The following is a 20,778-nucleotide window of genomic DNA, read 5'->3' as shown; positions in this document are numbered from 1 at the left end:
GTAGTAGTAAAGCGGTAGTAAAATGGTAGTAAAGTAGTAGTAAAGTAGTAATAAAATGGTACTAAAGCAGTAGTAGGGACGCAGGTGGTGCTGTGGGTTAAAGCCTCAGCGCCTAGGGCTTGCCGATCGAAAGGTCGGCGGTTCGAATCCCTGCGGCGGGGTGCGCTCCCGCTGCTCGGTCCCAGCGCCTGCCAACCTAGCAGTTCGAAAGCACCTCTGGGTGCAAGTAGATAAATAGGGAACGCTTACCGGCGGGAAGGTAAACGGCGTTTCCGTATGCTGCGCTGGCTCACCAGATGCAGCTTTTTCACGCTGGCCACGTGACCCGGAAGTGTCTCCGGACAGCGCTGGCCCCTGGCCTCTTAAGTGAGATGGGCGCACAACCCCAGAGTCTGTCAAGACTGGCCCGTACGGGCAGGGGTACCTTTACCTTTAAAGCAGTAGTAAAGTAGTGGTAAAGCAGTAGTAAAGTAGTGGTAAAGCAGTAGTAAAGCAGTAGTAAAGTAGTAGCAAAGCAGTAGTAAAGTAGTAGTAAAACAGTAGTAAAACAGTAGTAAAGCAGTAGTAAGAATGACCTCAGAAGTGTTCGTTGTACAAAAAGGCACCATGTTGGTAGCCTCAATCACAGAGGTTTTTCCAGTTGTTTCCATATAAAGTAGTGGGGCGGGGGGAATGGCTTCTCAGTGTTTGTATGTTGATCGCTTTTTACACTATTATGTTAAAGAGTACACCAGAATTTAGTGGCGTTGGATATTTTGGGTCCCAAAATGTCCCCGCCAGCAGTGGCTGCATAAAATCCTTTAGTCAGAACTGAGCTATGGGCAACACACTGTCGTGAGTGGGGAGTTGTGTGAGGAGCCCGTAGTCAAAACTGAGGTGAGGACAAAAGCATACCCTCCAACATTTCTCCGATGAAAATAGGGGTGCCCTGTTCTGTAACAACAATTTTACTACAGTGGTACCTCAGGATAAGTACTTAATTCGTTCCGGAGGTCCGTTCTTAAACTGAAACTGTTCTTAACCTGAAGCACCACTTTAGCTAATGGGGCCTCCTGCTGTCGCCGCGCCGCCAGATCACGATTTCTGTTCTCAGAAGCAAATTTCTTAACCTGAAGCACTATATCTGGGTTAGCGGAGTCTGTAACCTGAAGCATCTGTAACCCGAAGCATATGTAACCCGAGGTACCCCTGTATTTATACCACATCCATCTGCCTGGGTTGCTCTAGCCACTCTGGGCGGCTTCCAAAACATATAAAAAGGTAACTGGAAAAACCTCTGTGATTGAGGCTACCAACATGGTGCCTTTTTGTACAACGAACACTTCTGAGGTCATTCTTACTACTGCTTTACTACTGTTTTCTCCTTGTGCCCTCCATCTTTCCCAGCATCAGTGTCTTCTCCAGGGAGTCTTCTCATCTCATGAGGTGGCCAAAGTACAGGAGCCTCAGCTTCACGATCTGTCCTTCCAGTGAGCACTCAGGGCTGATTTCCTTAAGAATGGATGCGTTTGATCTTCTTGCAGTCCATGGGACTCTCAAGAGTCTCCTCCAGCACCATAATTCAAAAGCATCAATTCTTCGGCGATCAGCCTTCTTTATGGTCCAGCTCTCACTTCCATACATCACTACTGGGAAAACCATGGCTTTAACTATACGGACCTTTGTTGGCAAGCTGACGTCTCTACTTCTCAAGATGCTGTCTAGGCCTGTCATTGCCCTTCTCCCAAGAAGCAGGCGTCTTTTAATTTCGTGGCTGCTGTCACCATCTGCAGTGATCATGGAGCCCAAAAAGTAAAATCTCTCACTGCCTCCATTTCTTCCCCTTCTATTTGCCAGGAGGTGATGGGACCAGTGGCCATGATCTTCGTTTTTTTGATGTTGAGCTTCAGACCATATTTTGCGCTCTCCTCTTTCACCCTCATTAAAAGGTTCTTTAATTCCTCCTCACTTTCTGCCATCAAGGTTGTGTCATCTGCATATCTGAGGTTGTTGATATTTCTTCCGGCAATCTTAATTCCATTTTGGGATTCATCCAGCCCAGCCTTTCGCATGATGCATTCTGCATATAAATTGTTGTGTATTGAGTCAAAGGATTTTATATCATTATTATTGTTGTCTGTATTGGCATTAGGGTAAAGTAACTGCCTTTTGGTTCCGGTTAATTTCTCGAGGGCTGATTTCTTGTCCTGTGATAAAAAGCCTTCTGGTTCGACCGCCAATCCTCTCAGGGGAGCATTTGCAACCGTGTGGCACCATTTTCGAGTGAATTGCCGAAAGTCCGATTTTTGCTGAAATTGTGACCCCGGGGCTTAGGGATGTTTTTCCAAAAAAAATTTTTCTGCTGGTGAAGTTGTTGAGGGCTGATTTCTTGTCCTGTGATAAAAAGCCTTCTGTTTAGACAGCGAAACCTCTCAGGGGAGCATTTGTAACCGTTTGGCACCATTTTTGAGTGAGTTGCTGAAAGTCCGATTTTTGCTGAAATTGTGACCCCGGGTCTTAGGATTTTTTCAAAAAAATCTTTTTCTGCCAGTGAAGTTGTTGAGGGCTGATTTCATCTCCTGTGATAAAAAGCCTCCTGTTTCGAGCACCAAAGAACTCACAGGTGCATTTGCAACTATTTGGCATGATTTTTGAGTGTGTTGCCGAAAGTCAGATTTTTGGGATTTTTTCAAAAAAATCTTTTTCTGCCGGTTAAGATGTTGAGGGCTGATTTCTTGTCCTGTGATAAAAAGCCTTCTGTTTCGACCGCCAAACCTTTCAGCGGAGCATTTGCAACCGTTTGGCACCCTTTTTGAGTGAGTTGCCGAAAGTCAGATTTTTGCTGAAATTGTGACACGGGGCTTAGGGATTTTTGTTCAAATTTTTTTTTTCTGCCGGTGAAGTTGTTGAGGGCTGATTTCTTGTTCTGTGATAAAAAAGCCTTCTGTTGCGACCGCCAAATCACTCAGGGGAGCATTTGCAACTATTTGGCACTATTTTTGAGTGAATTGCCGAAAGTCAGATTTTTGCTGAAATTGTGACCCCGGGGCTTAGGGGTTTTTTCAAAAAAATCTTTTTCTGCCGGTGAAGTTGTTGAGGGCTGATTTCTTGTTCTGTGATAAAAAGCCTTCTGTTTCGACTGCCAAACCTCTCAGGAGATCATTTGCAACCGTTTGGCACCATTTTTGAGTGAATTGCCGAAAGTCAGATTTTTGCTGAAATTGTAACCCCGGGGCTTAGTTAAGTAATGCTAAAACAATAGTAAAGTGTTGGAATAGTAGCAGTAAACTAGCAGTAAAGTGGTAGTAACGCAGTAGTAAAATAGTAGTAAAATGGTAGTAAGGCAGTAGTGAAACAGCAGTAAGATAGTAGTAAAGGAGTAGTAAAGCGGTAGTAAAATGGTCCAATAGTAAAGTGGTGGAATAGTAGTAAAATAGCTTTAAAGTAGTAGTAAAGTTGTAGTAAAATTGTAGAAAAATAGTAGTAAAATTGTAGAAAAATAGTAGTAAAATGGTAGTAAAGTAGTAGTAAAGCGGTAGTAAATCAGTAGTAAAGTAGTAGTAAAGCGGTAGTAAAGTGGTAGTAAAGTAGTAGTAAATCGGTAGTAAAGTGGTAGTAAAATGGTAGTAAAGTAGTAGTAAATCGATAGTAAAGTAGTAGTAAAGCGGTAGTAAAATGGTAGAGCCTTCCTTGTAGAATTTTAAACATAACCTTGCTAGCGTGTGAAATGAGTGCAATTGTGCGGTAGTTGGAGCATTCTTTGGCACTGCCCTTCTTTGGGATTGGGATGTAGACTGATCTTCTCCAATCTTCTGGCCACTGCTGAGTTTTCCAAATTTGCTGGCATATTGAGTGTAGCACCTTAACAGCATCCTCTTTTAAAATCTTAAATAGTTCAGCTGGAATACCATCACTTCCACTGGCCTTGTTATTTGCAGTGCTTTCTAAGGCCCATTTGACTTCACTTTCCAGGATGTCTGGCTCAAGGTCAGCAACCACACTACCTGGGGTGTACGAGACATCCATATCTTTCTGGTATGATTCCTCTGTGTATTCTTGCCACCTCTTCTTGATGTCTTCTGCTTCTGTTAGGTCCTTACCACTTTTGTCCTTTATTATGGTAATCTTTGTACGAAATGTTCCTTTCATATCTCCAATTTTCTTGAACAGATCTCTGGTTCTTCCCATTCTGTAGTTTTCCTCTATTGTTTGCATTGCTCGTTTAAGAAGGCCTTCTTGTCTCTCCTTGCTATTCTTTGGAAATCTGCATTCAATTTCCTGTATCTTTCACTATCTCCCTCGCATTTTGCTTGCCTTCTCTCCTCCGCTATTTGTAAGGCCTCGTTGGACAGCCACTTTGCTTTCTTGCATTTCCTTTTCATTGGGATGGTTTTCGTTGTTGCCTCCTGTACAATGTTACGAGCCTCCATCCATAGTTCTTCAGGCACTCTGTCCACCAAATCTAAATCCTTAAACCTGTTCGTCACTTCCACTGTGTATTCATAAGGGATTTGACTTAGATGATATCTTACCGGCCCAGTGGTTTTTCCTACTTTCTTCAGTTTAAGCTTGAATTTTGCTATAAGAAGCTGATGATCTGAGCCACAGTCAGCTCCAGGTCTTGTTTTTGCTGACTGTATAGAGCCTCTCCATCTTTGGCTGCAGAGAATATAATCAATCTGATTTCGATGCTGCCCATCTGGTGATGTCCATGTGTAGAGTCGTCTCTTGTGTTGTTGGAAAAGCGTGTTTGTGATGACCAGCTTGTTCTCTTGACAGAACTCTATTAGCCTTTGCCCTGCTTCGTTTTGATCTCCAAGGCCAAACTTGCCAGTTGTTCCTCTTATCTCTTGCCTCCCTACTTTAGCATTCCAATCCCCTATAATGAGAAGAACACCCTTCTTTGGTGTCACTTCTATAAGGTGTTGTAAGTCTTCATAGAATTGGTCAATTTCAGTTTCTTCAGCACCAGTAGCTGGTGCATAAACTTGGATTACTGTGATGTTAAAAGGTCTGCCTTGGATTCGTATCGAGATCATTCTATCATTCTATTCTATGTATAACTCCATACCATCCAACATTTCTCCCATGAACATAGGGACGTCCTAAGGAAAAGCAGGATAACATCAGAAACCAGGACAGCTTCAATAAATCTGGGACTGTCCCGGCAAAATTAGGGACAACTGGAAGGTTTGCAAAAGTGGGGAAGTTAAGATCAAGGAACAAGAGAGAAGTCATGAGTGAAGGACAAGCCAAAGGAGAGGTTGAGGGAGGAGGCTTATTGGTTTGTTCTTGTTCTTGTTTTTATTGTGTATTTTGTGTTTTTTACCTTGCATTTTTAAGTTGTAAACCAACCTTAAATCTACGGATAAAGGGCAGTATATAGAATTAATAAAACAGTAACAATACTATTTGTTACTATAGACAGGCATGCCATTGTTCAGGAAGGTCTACTGTATAAATAGGGGTATAAATAGTAAAGTAGTATAAGTAATAAAGTAGCAGTAGTAAAGTGGAAGTAAAGTGGTAGTAAAGCAATAGTAAACCAGTAGTGAAGTAGCAGTTAAGTAATGCTAAAACAATAGTAAAGTGTTGGAATAGTAGCAGTAAACTAGCAGTAAAGTGGTAGTAACGCAGTAGTAAAATAGTAGTAAAATGGTAGTAAGGCAGTAGTGAAACAGCAGTAAGATAGTAGTAAAGGAGTAGTAAAGCGGTAGTAAAATGGTCCAATAGTAAAGTGGTGGAATAGAAGTAAAATAGCTTTAAAGTAGTAGTAAAGTTGTAGTAAAATTGTAGAAAAATAGTAGTAAAATTGTAGAAAAATAGTAGTAAAATGGTAGTAAAGTAGTAGTAAATCGGTAGTAAAAAGGTAGTAAAGTAGTAGTAAAGTAGTAGTAAAATGGTAGTAAAGTAGTAGTAAAGCGGTAGTAAAATGGTAGTAAAGTAGTAGTAAATCGGTAGTAAATCGATAGTAAAGTAGTAGTAAATCGGTAGTAAAGTAGTAGTAAAGCGGTAGTAAAATGGTAGTAAAGTAGTAGTAAAGTAGTAATAAAATGGTACTAAAGCAGTAGTAGGGACGCAGGTGGTGCTGTGGGTTAAAGCCTCAGCGCCTAGGGCTTGCCGATCGAAAGGTCGGCGGTTCGAATCCCTGCGGCGGGGTGCGCTCCCGCTGCTCGGTCCCAGCGCCTGCCAACCTAGCAGTTCGAAAGCACCTCTGGGTGCAAGTAGATAAATAGGGAACGCTTACCGGCGGGAAGGTAAACGGCGTTTCCGTATGCTGCGCTGGCTCACCAGATGCAGCTTTTTCACGCTGGCCACGTGACCCGGAAGTGTCTCCGGACAGCGCTGGCCCCTGGCCTCTTAAGTGAGATGGGCGCACAACCCCAGAGTCTGTCAAGACTGGCCCGTACGGGCAGGGGTACCTTTACCTTTAAAGCAGTAGTAAAGTAGTGGTAAAGCAGTAGTAAAGTAGTGGTAAAGCAGTAGTAAAGCAGTAGTAAAGTAGTAGCAAAGCAGTAGTAAAGTAGTAGTAAAACAGTAGTAAAACAGTAGTAAAGCAGTAGTAAGAATGACCTCAGAAGTGTTCGTTGTACAAAAAGGCACCATGTTGGTAGCCTCAATCACAGAGGTTTTTCCAGTTGTTTCCATATAAAGTAGTGGGGCGAGGGGAATGGCTTCTCAGTGTTTGTATGTTGATCCCTTTTTACACTATTATGTTAAAAAGTACACCAGAATTTAGTGGCGTTGGATATTTTGGGTCCCAAAATGTCCCCGCCAGCAGTGGCTGCATAAAATCCTTTAGTCAGAACTGAGCTATGGGCAACACACTGTCGTGAGTCAGGAGCTGTGTGAGGAGCCCGTAGTCAAAACTGAGGTGAGGACAAAAGCATACCCTCCAACATTTCTCCGATGAAAATAGGGGTGCCCTGTTCTGTAACAACAATTTTACTACAGTGGTACCTCAGGATAAGTACTTAATTCGTTCCGGAGGTCCGTTCTTAAACTGAAACTGTTCTTAACCTGAAGCACCACTTTAGCTAATGGGGCCTCCTGCTGTCGCCGCGCCGCCAGATCACGATTTCTGTTCTCAGAAGCAAATTTCTTAACCTGAAGCACTATATCTGGGTTAGCGGAGTCTGTAACCTGAAGCATCTGTAACCCGAAGCATATGTAACCCGAGGTACCCCTGTATTTATACCACATCCATCTGCCTGGGTTGCTCTAGCCACTCTGGGCGGCTTCCAAAACATATAAAAAGGTAACTGGAAAAACCTCTGTGATTGAGGCTACCAACATGGTGCCTTTTTGTACAACGAACACTTCTGAGGTCATTCTTACTACTGCTTTACTACTGTTTTCTCCTTGTGCCCTCCATCTTTCCCAGCATCAGTGTCTTCTCCAGGGAGTCTTCTCATCTCATGAGGTGGCCAAAGTACAGGAGCCTCAGCTTCACGATCTGTCCTTCCAGTGAGCACTCAGGGCTGATTTCCTTAAGAATGGATGCGTTTGATCTTCTTGCAGTCCATGGGACTCTCAAGAGTCTCCTCCAGCACCATAATTCAAAAGCATCAATTCTTCGGCGATCAGCCTTCTTGATGGTCCAGCTCTCACTTCCATACATCACTACTGGGAAAACCATGGCTTTAACTATACGGACCTTTGTTGGCAAGGTGACGTCTCTACTTCTCAAGATGCTGTCTAGGCCTGTCATTGCCCTTCTCCCAAGAAGCAGGCGTCTTTTAATTTCGTGGCTGCTGTCACCATCTGCAGTGATCATGGAGCCCAAAAAGTAAAATCTCTCACTGCCTCCATTTCTTCCCCTTCTATTTGCCAGGAGGTGATGGGACCAGTGGCCATGATCTTCGTTTTTTTGATGTTGAGCTTCAGACCATATTTTGCGCTCTCCTCTTTCACCCTCATTAAAAGGTTCTTTAATTCCTCCTCACTTTCTGCCATCAAGGTTGTGTCATCTGCATATCTGAGGTTGTTGATATTTCTTCCGGCAATCTTAATTCCATCTTGGGATTCATCCAGCCCAGCCTTTCGCATGATGCATTCTGCATATAAATTGTTGTGTATTGAGTCAAAGGATTTTATATCTGTATTATTATTGTCTGTATTGGCATTAGGGTAAAGTAACTGCCTTTTGGTTCCGGTTAATTTGTCGACGGCTGATTTCTTGTCCTGTGATAAAAAGCCTTCTGGTTCGACCGCCAATCCTCTCAGGGGAGCATTTCCAAAGTGTGGCACCATTTTCGAGTGAGTTGCTGAAAGTCCGATTTTTGCTGAAATTGTGACCCCGGGGCTTATGGATTTTTTCAAAAAAATCATTTTCTGCCGGTGAAGTTGTTGAGGGCTGATTTCTTGTCCTGTGGTAAAAAGCCTTCTGTTTCGACCTCCAAACCTCTCAGGGGATCATTTGCAATTGTTTGGCACCATTTTTGAGTGAATTGCCGAAAGTCAGATTTTTGCTGAAATTTTGACCCCGGGGCTTAGGGATTTTTTTCAAAAAAATCTTTTTCTGCCGGTTAAGATGTTGAGGGCTGATTTCTTGTCCTGTGATAAAAAGCCTTCTGTTTCGACCGCAAAACCACTCAGGGGAGCATTTGCAACCGTTTCGCACCATTTTTGAGTGAATTGCCGAAAGTTAGATTTTTGCTGTAATTGTGACTCCGGGAGTTAGGGATTTTTTCAAAAAAAGCTTTTTCTGCCGGTGAAGTTGTTGAGGGCTGATTTCTTCTCCTGTTATAAAAAGCCTTCTGTTTCGACCGCCAAACCTCTCAGGAGATCATTTGCAACCGTTTGGCACCATTTTTGAGTGAATTGCCGAAAGTCAGATTTTTGCTGAAATTGTGACCCCGGGGCTTACGGATTTTTTCAAAAAAAATCTTTTTCGGCCAGTTAAGTTGTCAAGGGGTGATTTCTTTTCCTGAGATAAACAGCCTTCTGTTTCGACCGCCAAACCTTTCAGGGGAGCATTTGCAACTGTTTGGCACCATTTTTGAGTGAATGGCCAAAAGTCAGATTTTTGATGAAATTGTGACCCCGGGGGTTAGGGATTTTTTCAAAAAAAATCTTTTTCTGCGGGTTAAGTTGTCGAGGGCAGATTTCTTTTCCTGAGATAAAAATCCTTCTGTTTCGACCGTCAAACCTCTCAGGGGAGCATTTGCAAGCGTTTGTCCCCATTTTTGAGTGAATTGCCGAAAGTCTGATTTTTGATGAAATTGTGACCCCGGGGCTTTGGGATTTTTTCAAAAAAAATCACTGCAGGTTCAGTTGTTGAGGGCTGATTTCTTTTCCTTTGATAAAAAGCCTTTGGTTTGGACCGCCAAACCTCAGGGGAGCATTTGCAACCATATGGCAGCATTTTTGAGTGAATGGCCGAAAGTCAGATTTTTGATGAAATTGTGACCCCGGGGCTTATGGATATTTTCAAAAAAAACATTTTCTGCCGGTGAAGTTGTTGAGGGCTGATTTCTTCTCCTGTTATAAAAAGCCTTCTGTTTCGACCGCCAAACCTCTCAGGAGATCATTTGCAACCGTTTAGCACCATTTTTGAGTGAATTGCCGAAAGTCAGATTTTTGCTGAAATTGTGACCCCGGGGCTTACGGATTTTTTTCAAAAAAATCTTATACTGCCGGTAAAGTTGTTGAGGGCTGATTTCTTGTCCTGTGATAAAAAGCCTTCTGTTTCGACCGCCAAACCTCTCAGGAGATCATTTGCAACCGTTTGGTACTATTTTTGAGTGAATTGCCGAAAGTCATATTTTTGATGAAATTGTGACCCCGGGGGTTAGGGATTTTTTCAAAAAAAATCTTTTTCGGCCAGTTAAGTTGTCAAGGGGTGATTTCTTTTCCTGAGATAAACAGCCTTCTGTTTCGACCGCCAAACCTTTCAGGGGAGCATTTGCAACTGTTTGGCACCATTTTTGAGTGAATGGCCAAAAGTCAGATTTTTGATGAAATTGTGACCCCGGGGGTTAGGGATTTTTTCAAAAAAAAAAAATTTGCAGGTTAAGTTGTTGAGGGCTGATTTCTTTTCCTGTGATAAAACCCTTCTATTTCGACCGCCAAACCTCTCAGGGAAGCATTTGCAACCGTATGGCACCATTTTTGAGTGAATGGCCAAAATTCAGATTTTTGATGTAATTGTGACACCGGGGTTTAGGGATTTTTTCAAAAAAAATCTTTTTCTGCCGGTTAAGTTGTCGAGGGCAGATTTCTTTTCCTGAGATAAAAATCCTTCTGTTTCGACCGTCAAACCTCTCAGGGGAGCATTTGCAAGCGTTTGTCCACATTTTTGAGTGAATTGCCGAAAGTCTGATTTTTGATGAAATTGTGACCCCGGGGCTTTGGGATTTTTTCAAAAAAAATCACTGCAGGTTCAGTTGTTGAGGGCTGATTTCTTTTCCTTTGATAAAAAGCCTTTGGTTTGGACCGCCAAACCTCTCAGGGGAGCATTTGCAACCGTATGGCAGCATTTTTGAGTGAATGGCCGAAAGTCAGATTTTTGATGAAATTGTGACCCCGGGGTTTAGGGATTTTTTGAAAAAAAACTTTTTCTGCCGGTGACTTTGTTGAGGGCTGATTTCAAGTTCTGTGATCAAAAGCCTTCTGTTTCGACCGCCAAACCTCTCAGGAGATCATTTGCAACCGTTTGGTACTATTTTTGAGTGAATGGCCGAAAGTCAGATTTTTGATGAAATTGTGACCCCGGGGCTTAGGGATTTTTTTCAAAAAAATCTTTTTCTGCCGGTAAAGTTGTTGAGGGCTGATTTCTTGTCCTGTGATAAAAAGCCTTCTGTTTCGACCGCCAAACCACTAAGGGGAGCATTTGCGACTATTTGGCACCATTTTTGAGTGAGTTGCCGAAAGTCAGATTTTTGCTGAAATTGTGACCCCGGGGCTTATGGATATTTTCAAAAAAAACATTTTCTGCCGGAGAAGTTGTTGAGGGCTGATTTCTTGTCCTGTGGTAAAAAGCCTTCTGTTTCGAACTCCAATCCTTTCAGGGGAGCATTTGCAACTGTTTGGCACCATTTTTGAGTGAATTGTCGAAAGTCAGATTTTTGCTGAAATTGTGACTCCGGGGCTTAGGGATTTTTTCAAAAAAAATCTTTTTCTGCCGGAGAAGTTGTTGAGGGCTTATTTCTTGTCCTGTGATAAAAAGCCTTCTGTTTTGACCGCAAATCCTTTAAGGGGAGCATTTGCAACCGTGTGGCACCATTTTTGAGCGAATTGCCGAAAGTCAGATTTTTGCTGAATTTTTTACCCAGGGGCTTACGGATTTTTTGAAAAAAATCTTTTTCTACCGGTGAAGTTTTTGAGGGCTGATTTCTTGTCCTGTGATAAAAAGCCTTCTGTTTCGACCGCCAAACCTCTCAGGGGAGCATTTGTAACCGTGCGGCACCATTTTGAGCGAATTGCCGAAAGTCAGATTTTTGCTGAATTTTTTACCCAGGGGCTTAGGGATTTTTTGAAAAAAATCTTTTTCTGCCGGTGACGTTGTTGAGGGCTGATTTCTTGTCCTGTGATAAAAAGCCTTCTGTTTCGAACACCAAACCTCTCAGGGGAGCATTTGTAACCATTTGGCACGATTTTTGAGTGAATTGCCGAAAGTCAGATTTTTGCTGAAATTGTGACCCCAGGGCTTAGGGATTTTTTCAAAAAAATATTTTTCTGCCGGTGAAGTTGTTTAGGGCTGATTTCTTGTCCTGTGATAAAAAGCCTTCTGTTTCGACCTTCAAACCTCTCAGGGGAGAATTTGCAACCGTGCGGCACTATTTTTGAGTGAATTGCCGAAAGTCAGATTTTTACTGAAATTGTGACCCCGGGGCTTAGGGATTTTTTCAAAAAAATCTTTTTCTGCCGATGAAGTTCTTGAGGGCTGATTTCTTGTCCTGTGATAAAAAGCCTTTTATTTCGACCGCCAAACCTCTCAGGGGAGCATTTACAACCGTTTGGCACCATTTTTGAGTTAATTGCCGAAAGTCAGATTTTTGCTGTAAATGTGACCCAGGGGCTTAGGGATTTTTTCAAAAAAATATTTTTCTGCCGGTGAAGTTGTTTAGGGCTGATTTCTTGTCCTGTGATAAAAAGCCTTCTGTTTCTACTGCAAAACCTCTCAGGGGAGCATTTGGAACCGTGTGGCACTATTTTTGAGTGAATTGCCGAAAGTCAGATTTTTGCTGAAATTGTGACCCCGGGGGTTAGGGATTTTTTCAAAAAAATCTTTTTCTCCCGGTTAACTTGTTGAGCGCTGATTTCTTCTGTTGTGATAAAAAGCCTTCTGATTCGACCGACAAACGTTTCAGGGGAGCATGTAAAACCGTTTGGCACCATTTTTGAGTGCATTGCCGAAAGTCAGATTTTTGCTGAAATTGTGACCCCGGGGCTTAGGGATTTTTTCAAAAAAATCTTTTTCTCCTGGTTAACTTGTCGACCGCTGATTTCTTCTGCTGTGATAAAAAGCCTTCTGTTTCGACCACCAAACCTTTCAGGGGAGCATTTACAACCATTTGGCACCATTTTTGAGTGAATTGCCGAAAGTCAGATTTTTGCTGAAATTGTGACCCCGGGGCTTAGGGATTTTTTCAAAAAAATCTTTTTCTCCTGGTTAAATTGTCGACCGCTGATTTCTTCTGCTGTGATAAAAAGCCTTCTGTTTCGACCGCCAAACCTTTCAGGGGAGCATTTACAACCATTTGGCACCATTTTTGAGTGAATTGCCGAAAGTCAGATTTTTGCTGAAATTGTGACCCTGGGGCTTAGGGATTTTTTCAAAAAAATCTTTTTCTGCCGGTGAAGTTTTTGAGGGCTGATTTCTTGTCCTGTGATAAAAAGCCTTCTGTTTCGACCGCCAAACCTTTCAGGGGAGCATTTACAACCATTTGGCACCATTTTTGAGTGAATTGCCGAAAGTCAGATTTTTGCTGAAATTGTGACCCCGGGGGTTAGGGATTTTTTCCAAAAAATCTTTTAGTGCCGGTGAAGTTTTTGAGGGCTGATTTCTTGTCCTGTGATAAAAAGCCTTCTGTTTCAACCGGCAAACCTTTCAGGGGAGCATTTGCAACCGTTTGGCACCATTTTTGAGCGAATTGCCGAAAGTCAGATTTTTGCTGAATTTTTTACCCAGGGGCTTAGGGATTTTTTGAAAAAAATCTTTTTGTGCCGGTGAAGTTTTTGAGGGCTGATTTCTTATCCTGTGATAAAAAGCCTTCTGTTTCGACCGCCAAACCTCTCAGGGGAGCATTTGTAACCGTGCGGCACCATTTTTGAGCGAATTGCCGAAAGTCAGATTTTTGCTGAATTTTTTACCCAGGGGCTTAGGGATTTTTTGAAAAAAATCTTTTTCTGCCGGTGACGTTGTTGAGGGCTGATTTCTTGTCCTGTGATAAAAAGCCTTCTGTTTCGAACACCAAACCTCTCAGGGGAGCATTTGTAACCATTTGGCACGATTTTTGAGTGAATTGCCGAAAGTCAGATTTTTGCTGAAATTGTGACCCCGGGGCTTAGGGATTTTTTCAAAAAAATATTTTTCTGCCGGTGAAGTTGTTTAGGGCTGATTTCTTGTCCTGTGATAAAAAGCCTTCTGTTTCGACCTTCAAACCTCTCAGGGGAGAATTTGCAACAGTGCGGCACTATTTTTGAGTGAATTGCCCAAAGTAAGATTTTTACTGAAATTGTGACCCCGGGGCTTAGGGATTTTTTCAAAAAAATCTTTTTCTGCCTTTGAAGTTGTTGAGGGCTGATTTCTTGTCCTGTGATAAAAAGCCTTCTGTTTAGAACGCCAAACCTCTCAGGGGAGCATTTGGAACCGTTCGGCACCATTTTTGAGTGAATTGCCGAAAGTCAGATTTTTGCTGAAATTGTGACCCCGAGCTTAGGCATTTTTTTTAAAAAAATATTTTTCTGCCGGTGAAGTTGTTTAGGGCTGATTTCTTGTCCTGTGATAAAAAGCCTTCTGTTTCGACCTTCAAACCTCTCAGGGGAGAATTTGCAACCGTGCGGCACTATTTTTGAGTGAATTGCCCAAAGTCAGATTTTTACTGAAATTGTGACCCCGGGGCTTAGGGATTTTTTCAAAAAAATCTTTTTCTGCCTTTGAAGTTGTTGAGGGCTGATTTCTTGTCCTTTGATAAAAAGCCTTCTGTTTAGAACGCCAAACCTATCAGGGGAGCATTTGGAACCGTTCGGCACCATTTTTGAGTACATTGCCGAAAGTCAGATTTTTGCTGAAATTGTGACCCCGGGGCTTAGGGATTTTTTCAAAAAAATATTTTTCTGCCGGTGAAGTTGTTTAGGGCTGATTTCTTGTCCTGTGATAAAAAGCCTTCTGTTTCGACTGCCAAACCTCTCAGGGGAGAATTTGCAACCGTGCGGCACTATTTTTGAGTGAATTGCCGAAAGTCAGATTTTTACTGAAATTGTGACCCCGGGGCTTAGGGATTTTTTCAAAAAAATCTTTTTCTGCCAGTGAAGTTGTTGAGGGCTGATTTCTTATCCTTTGATAAAAAGAGTTTTATTTCGACCCCAAAACCTCTCAGGGGAGCATTTCTAACATTTTAGCACCATTTTTGAGTGAATTGCGAAAGTTAGATTTTTGCTGAAATTGTGACCCCGGGGCTTAGGGATTTTTTCAAAAAAATCTTTTTCTGCCGATGAAGTTCTTGAGGGCTGATTTCTTGTCCTGTGATAAAAAGCCTTTTATTTCGACCGCCAAACCTCTCAGGGGAGCATTTACAACCGTTTGGCACCATTTTTGAGTGAATTGCCGAAAGTCAGATTTTTGCTGTAAATGTGACGCCGGGGCTTAGGGATTTTTTCAAAAAAATATTTTTCTGCCGGTGAAGTTGTTTAGGGCTGATTTCTTGTCCTGTGATAAAAAGCCTTCTGTTTCTACCGCAAAACCTCTCAGGGGAGCATTTGCAACCGTGTGGCACTATTTTTGAGTGAATTGCCGAAAGTCAGATTTTTGCTGAAATTGTGACCCCGGGGGTTAGGGATTTTTTCAAAAAAATCTTTTTCTCCCGGTTAACTTGTTGAGCGCTGATTTCTTCTGTTGTGATAAAAAGCCTTCTGTTTCGACCGACAAACGTTTCAGGGGAGCATTTAAAACCGTTTGGCACCATTTTTGAGTGCATTGCCGAAAGTCAGATTTTTGCTGAAATTGTGACCCCGGGGCTTAGGGATTTTATCAAAAAAATCTTTTTCTCCTGGTTAACTTGTCGACCGCTGATTTCTTCTGCTGTGATAAAAAGCCTTCTGTTTCGACCGCCAAACCTCTCAGGGGAGCATTTGGAACCGTTCGGCACCATTTTTGAGTACATTGCCGAAAGTCAGATTTTTGCTGAAATTGTGACCCCGGGGCTTAGGGATTTTTTCAAAAAAATATTTTTCTGCCGGTGAAGTTGTTTAGGGCTGATTTCTTGTCCTGTGATAAAAAGCCTTCTGTTTTGACCTTCAAAGCTCTCAGGGGAGAATTTGCAACCGTGCGGCACTATTTTTGAGTGAATTGCCGAAAGTCAGATTTTTACTGAAATTGTGACCCTGGGGCTTAGGGATTTTTTCAAAAAAATCTTTTTCTGCCAGTGAAGTTGTTGAGGGCTGATTTCTTATCCTTTGATAAAAAGCCTTTTATTTCGACCGCAAAACCTCTCAGGGGAGCATTTCTAACATTTTAGCACCATTTTTGAGTGAATTGCGAAAGTTAGATTTTTGCTGAAATTGTGACCCCGGGGCTTAGGGATTTTTTCAAAAAAATCTTTTTCTGCCGATGAAGTTCTTGAGGGCTGATTTCTTGTCCTGTGATAAAAAGCCTTTTATTTCGACCGCCAAACCTCTCAGGGGAGCATTTACAACCGTTTGGCACCATTTTTGAGTGAATTGCCGAAAGTCAGATTTTTGCTGTAAATGTGACCCCGGGGATTAGGGATTTTTTCAAAAAAATATTTTTCTGCCGGTGAAGTTGTTTAGGGCTGATTTCTTGTCCTGTGATAAAAAGCCTTCTGTTTCTACCGCAAAACCTCTCAGGGGAGCATTTGCAACCGTGTGGCACTATTTTTGAGTGAATTGCCGAAAGTCAGATTTTTGCTGAAATTGTGACCCCGGGGGTTAGGGATTTTTTCAAAAAAATCTTTTTCTCCCGGTTAACTTGTTGAGCGCTGATTTCTTCTGTTGTGATAAAAAGCCTTCTGTTTCGACCGCCAAACCTCTCAGGGGAGCATATGGAACCGTTCGGCACCATTTTTGAGTACATTGCCGAAAGTCAGATTTTTGCTGAAATTGTGACCCCGGGGCTTAGGGATTTTTTCAAAAAAATATTTTTCTGCCGGTGAAGTTGTTTAGGGCTGATTTCTTGTCCTGTGATAAAAAGCCTTCTGTTTTGACCTTCAAAGCTCTCAGGGGAGAATTTGCAACCGTGCGGCACTATTTTTGAGTGAATTGCCGAAAGTCAGATTTTTACTAAAATTGTGACCCCGGGGCTTAGGGATTTTTTCAAAAAAATCTTTTTCTGCCAGTGAAGTTGTTGAGGGCTGATTTCTTATCCTTTGATAAAAAGCCTTTTATTTCGACCGCAAAACCTCTCAGGGGAGCATTTCTAACATTTTAGCACCATTTTTGAGTGAATTGCGAAAGTTAGATTTTTGCTGAAATTGTGACCCCGGGGCTTAGGGATTTTTTCAAAAAAATCTTTTTCTGCCGATGAAGTTCTTGAGGGCTGATTTCTTGTCCTGTGATAAAAAGCCTTTTATTTCGACCGCCAAACCTCTCAGGGGAGCATTTACAACCGTTTGGCACCATTTTTGAGTGAATTGCCGAAAGTCAGATTTTTGCTGTAAATGTGACCCCGGGGCTTAGGGATTTTTTCAAAAAAATATTTTTCTGCCGGTGAAGTTGTTTAGGGCTGATTTCTTGTCCTGTGATAAAAAGCCTTCTGTTTCTACCGCAAAACCTCTCAGGGGAGCATTTGCAACCGTGTGGCACTATTTTTGAGTGAATTGCCGAAAGTCAGATTTTTGCTGAAATTGTGACCCCGGGGGTTAGGGATTTTTTCAAAAAAATCTTTTTCTCCCGGTTAACTTGTTGAGCGCTGATTTCTTCTGTTGTGATAAAAAGCCTTCTGTTTCGACCGACAAACGTTTCAGGGGAGCATTTAAGACCGTTTGGCACCATTTTTGAGTGCATTGCCGAAAGTCAGATTTTTGCTGAAATTGTGACCCCGGGGCTTAGGGATTTTTTCAAAAAAATCTTTTTCTCCTGGTTAACTTGTCGACCGCTGATTTCTTCTGCTGTGATAAAAAGCCTTCTGTTTCGACCGCCAAACCTCTCAGGGGAGCATTTGGAACCGTTCGGCACCATTTTTGAGTACATTGCCGAAAGTCAGATTTTTGCTGAAATTGTGACCCCGGGGCTTAGGGATTTTTTCAAAAAAATATTTTTCTGCCGGTGAAGTTGTTTAGGGCTGATTTCTTGTCCTGTGATAAAAAGCCTTCTGTTTTGACCTTCAAAGCTCTCAGGGGAGAATTTGCAACCGTGCGGCACTATTTTTGAGTGAATTGCCGAAAGTCAGATTTTTACTGAAATTGTGACCCCGGGGCTTAGGGATTTTTTCAAAAAAATCTTTTTCTGCCTTTGAAGTTGTTGAGGGCTGATTTTTTGTCCTGTGATAAAAAGCCTTCTGTTTAGAACGCCAAACCTCTCAGGGGAGCATTTGGAACCGTTCGGCACCATTTTTGAGTGAATTGCCGAAAGTCAGATTTTTGCTGAAATTGTGACCCCGAGCTTAGGGATCTTTTTTTAAAAAAAATCTTTTTCTGCCAGTTAAGATGTTGAGGGCTGATTTCTTGTCCTGTGATAAAAACCTTCTGTTTCGACCGCCAAACCTCTCAGGGGAGCATTTGTAACTGTTTGGCACCATTTTTGAGTAAATTGCCGAAAGTCAGATTTTTGCTGTAATTGTGACCCCGGGGGTTAGGGATTTTTTCAAAAAAATCTTTTTCTGCCGGTTAACTTGTCGACCGCTGATTTCTTCTGCTGTGATAAAAAGCCTTCTGTTTCCACCGCCAAACCTCTCAGGGGAGCATTTGTAACCGTTTGGCAACATTTTTGAGTGAATTGCCTAAAGTCAGATTTTTGCTGAAATTGTGACCCCGGGGGTTCGGGATTTTTTCAAAAAAATCTTTTTCAGCCGTTGAAGTTGTTGAGGGCTGATTTCTTGTCCTGTGATAAAAAGCCTTCTGTTTCGTCCGCCAAACCTCTCAGGGGAGCATTTGCAACTATTTGGAACCATTTTTGATTGAATTGCCAAAAGTCAGATTTTTGCTGAAGTTTTTACCCAGGGGCTTAGGGATTTTTTCAAAAAAATCTTTTTCTGCTGTTGACGTTGTTGAGGGCTGATTTCTTGTCCTGTGATAAAAAGCCTTCTGTTTCGACCGCCAAACCACTAAGGGGAGCATTTGCGACTATTTGGCACTATTTTTGAGTGAGTTGCCGAAAGTCAGATTTTTGCTGAAATTGTGACCCCGGGGCTTAGGGATTTTTTTTCAAATTTTTTTTTTCTGCCTGTGAAGTTGTTTAGGGCTGATTTCTTGTCCTGTGATAAAAAGCCTTCTGTTTCGACCGCCAATCCTCTCAGGGGAGCATTTGCAACCGTGTGGCACCATTTTTGAGTGAATTGCCGAAAGTCAGATTTTTGCTGAAATTGTGACCCCGGGGCTTAGGGATTTTTTCAGAAAAATCTTTTTCTGCCGGTGAAGTTGTTTAATGCTGATTTCTTGTCCTGTTTTAAAAAGCCTTCTGTTTCTACCGCCAAACCTCTCAGGGGAGCATTTGCAACCGTGTGGCACTATTTTTGAGTGAGTTGCCGAAAGTCAGATTTTTGCTGAAATTGTGACCCCGGGGGTTCGGGATTTTTTCAAAAAAATCTTTTTCAGCCGTTGAAGTTGTTGAGGGCTGATTTCTTGTCCTGTGATAAAAAGCCTTCTGTTTCGTCCGCCAAACCTCTCAGGGGAGCATTTGCAACTATTTGGAACCATTTTTGATTGAATTGCCAAAAGTCAGATTTTTGCTGAAGTTTTTACCCAGGGGCTTAGGGATTTTTTCAAAAAAATCTTTTTCTGCTGTTGACGTTGTTGAGGGCTGATTTCTTGTCCTGTGATAAAAAGCCTTCTGTTTCGACCGCCAAACCACTAAGGGGAGCATTTGCGACTATTTGGCACCATTTTTGAGTGAGTTGCCGAAAGTCAGATTTTTGCTGAAATTGTGACCCCGGGGCTTAGGGATTTTTTTTCAAATTTTTTTTTTCTGCCTGTGAAGTTGTTTAGGGCTGATTTCTTGTCCTGTGATAAAAAGCCTTCTGTTTCGACCGCCAATCCTCTCAGGGGAGCATTTGCAACCGTGTGGCACCATTTTTGAGTGAATTGCCGAAAGTCAGATTTTTGCTGAAATTGTGACCCCGGGGCTTAGGGATTGTTTCAGAAAAATCTTTTTCTGCCGGTGAAGTTGTTTAAGGCTGATTTCTTGTCCTGTGATAAAAAGCCTTCTGTTTCTACCGCCAAACCTCTCAGGGGAGCATTTGCAACCGTGCGGCACTATTTTTGAGTGAGTTGCCGAAAGTCAGATTTTTGCTGAAATTGTGACCCCGGGGGTTCGGGATTTTTTCAAAAAAATCTTTTTCTGCCGGTGAAGTTTTTGAGGGCTGATTTCTTGTCCTGTGATAAAAAGCCTTCTGTTTCGACCTTCAAACCTCTCAGGGGAGAATTTGCAACCGTGCGGCACTATTTTTGAGTGAATTGCCGAAAGTCAGATTTTTGCTGAAATTGTGACCCCGGGGGTTCGGGATTTTTTCAAAAAAATCTTTTTCAGCCGGTGAAGTTGTTGAGGGCTGATTTCTTGTCCTGTGATAAAAAGCCTTCTGTTTCGTCCGCCAAACCTCTCAGGGGAGCATTTGCAACTATTTGGAACCATTTTTGATTGAATTGCCAAAAGTCAGATTTTTGCTGAAGTTTTTACCCAGGGGCTTAGGGATTTTTTCAAAAAAATCTTTTTCTGCTGTTGACGTTGTTGAGGGCTGATTTCTTGTCCTGTGATAAAAAGCCTTCTGTTTCGACCGCCAAACCTCTCAGGGGAGCATTTGCAACCGTGTGGCACCATTTTTGAGTGAATTGCCGAAAGTCAGATTTTTGCTGAAATTGTGACCCCGGGGCTTAGGGATTTTTTCAGAAAAATCTTTTTCTGCCGGTGAAGTTGTTCAGGGCTGATTTCTTGTCCTGTTATAAAAAGCCTTCTGTTTCTACCGCAAAACCTCTCAGGGGAGCATTTGCAACCGTGTGGCACTATTTTTGAGTGAATTGCCGAAAGTCAGATTTTTGCTGAAATTGTGACCCCGGGGGTTCGGGATTTTTTCAAAAAAATCTTTTTCTCCCGGTTAACTTGTTGAGCGCTGATTTCTTGTCCTGTGATAAGAAGCCTTCTGTTTCGACCGCCAAACCATTCAGGGGAGCATTTAAAACCGTTTGGCACTATTTTTGAGTGCATTGCCGAAAGTCAGATTTTTGCTGAAATTGTGACCCCGGGGCTTAGGGATTTTTTCAAAAAAATCTTTTTCTCCTGGTTAACTTGTCGACCGCTGATTTCTTCTGCTGTGATAAAAAGCCTTCTGTTTCGACCGCCAAACCTTTCAGGGGAGCATTTAAAACCGTTTGGCACTATTTTTGAGTGCATTGCCGAAAGTCAGATTTTTGCTGAAATTGTGACCCCGGGGCTTAGGGATTTTTTCAAAAAAATCTTTTTCTCCTG

This window comes from Podarcis cretensis (genome assembly GCF_951804945.1).
Source record: "Podarcis cretensis genome assembly, chromosome: 4".
Taxonomy (NCBI): Eukaryota; Metazoa; Chordata; class Lepidosauria; order Squamata; family Lacertidae; genus Podarcis; species Podarcis cretensis.
The sequence above is the reverse complement of the archived record's forward strand: the minus strand, read 5'-3'. Positions refer to the sequence as shown.